The sequence below is a fragment of the Elaeis guineensis genome, chromosome 1 (genome assembly GCF_000442705.2).
Source record: "Elaeis guineensis isolate ETL-2024a chromosome 1, EG11, whole genome shotgun sequence".
Lineage (NCBI taxonomy): Eukaryota > Viridiplantae > Streptophyta > Magnoliopsida > Arecales > Arecaceae > Elaeis > Elaeis guineensis.
This window is the reverse complement of record NC_025993.2, coordinates 116,672,558-116,674,359: the sequence shown is the minus strand read 5'-3', so window position 1 is coordinate 116,674,359 and position 1,802 is coordinate 116,672,558. Positions and strand designations below refer to the sequence as shown.

At 33.6% G+C, this 1,802-nt stretch overlaps 1 long non-coding RNA gene across 1 annotated transcript; it reads left to right on the top strand.

Annotated features, from left to right (window-relative positions):
* On the top strand, positions 1–1,802 carry LOC114913888 (uncharacterized). The gene is made up of 2 exons (XR_003799834.2): positions 1–307; positions 1,562–1,802. It is a non-coding gene; the product is annotated as an uncharacterized lncRNA (long non-coding RNA).

Below are 1,802 nucleotides of genomic sequence, written 5' to 3'. Positions count from 1 at the left end.
TGTTGGCAAGAATTCTTGTTTCGATGCTTAATGTTTACATCACAGCCATGCTCTTAAATACTGTTACTCTTGTTACACTATTGCATGGTTGGATATCTTGTGGATTTCAACTTCTTTCAGGTTTCTTAAGATCATAGATTTTAAGAAAATTCCTATCTTGCTATAACTGATTTACAGGCATTGTTGACTGCAATTTTCATCTGTATAGTTGTTCCTACAGGTTTATTTATTCCATAATGTAATTTCTTTGTTGGTAAACAGTTGTCAATTGGTGAGGGCCTGGCCAGAATTCCTCCTCTCACAAAAGGTTAGCTTGACAGTCTTGTGTTCAAATATTTCAATTCTCATGTCACCATCCATCAGTAATGTTTTATTGTTGGTTTTATCTCATATTTATTGTTTTAAATATTTTGAAACATTCATATTAATTGCTTATGCAGAAATCTTGTTATTGATGTTTAGACTTTTGTCTTCATTTGTCCTAACATCTCTGTTGTCAATATTACGCGTTGATGTAAGATGTTGGAGAATAATGCAGAAAGAAACTTTTTAGCATTAACAATGGCATCTAAAAGTTGGGCCCTTTTGTTTCAATCTTGACTCCTTAAATGCCTGTTCTATTACATTTCTCCTCTAAGAACTTTTTTACTCACTCAAAACTGTGCAAATAGTGTCGATGACAGATATGAAATAAAATAACTTGGTGGTTTGCCTTGCTGATGTGCACTTAACATTCGCAAGGTAAATTGTGTCAGAGAGTTGTATGTACAGATTGTGAATACAAGAATGAAGCTCATTTTCTCTTGTTAGTCTCTAGTCTCTAGGTTACTATTGAATGTTCCAGAAGTATTTAGGCTGCTTTTTGAGTGAAGTAACCTTAGGACTATTTTTGTTTGATTGATTAAATGGATTTTATTTTTGCTACATATGAGAAATGAAATTATTAAATGAGGGGTGACATTTTGTGAAAATTTTTATGTAACTTTAAGGTCTTTGCAGAAGCACTTTTCCTCTTTACGTATGCTTTCTTTTAGAAGATATTGCTTTTGCCAGTTAATGATTCAGCTAATAGTCGAAGACAAATATTATTTCTCCCATATCTTGATTGATTCCAACTGAATTGATCTAAATCTATATTTGATATTGGTATTTGCTTCTGTTTCTTTTTTATTGGGAAAATATCGACCTACACAGTAGAATAGTACAATTTTGGAACCTATTCTACCTAGAATCAGCATCCTATTGTAGGACCCCAAATTCACACTAGCAACTGGAATTACTCTCAAGCTTCAAAGGAGCATGTTGAACTACTTGGTTGGAGAACCAAATTTTGAGCCAATACAAACATGATATGGATGCATAATGTGAACCATGTTAATTTAACCACGTCGGTAGATAGTAGTATGGCTTAATAACTTGATGTTCCTTTTATGCAGTTCCCCTTTTATCGTAACAGGGAGATGAAATTGGTAGACATTCATTGACAGCATAGTTACATCATTTCATGCTGATTTGATATTTATTAATGTGCCAATTTTGATTTGGGAGGTGTTACACATAGGTGTGATGGTTGGATTTTGCTGAGATTAGAATGGAGCCTAATTATGCTATATAGATGCAGAAAAAAGACTATTATAGAACTCAGAGAGTTTATTTTGTTGGTACTCGGGGGCAAAAGGCATGTAAAATGGTCAAGTTGCTGTTGTTAAAAAACATGTATTTAGGACAGCATACCTGTGAACTGTATTCGGAGAAATTGGGATCCCTTATGGTAATAGGTTTGCACTGGTGTTCAACTTTTA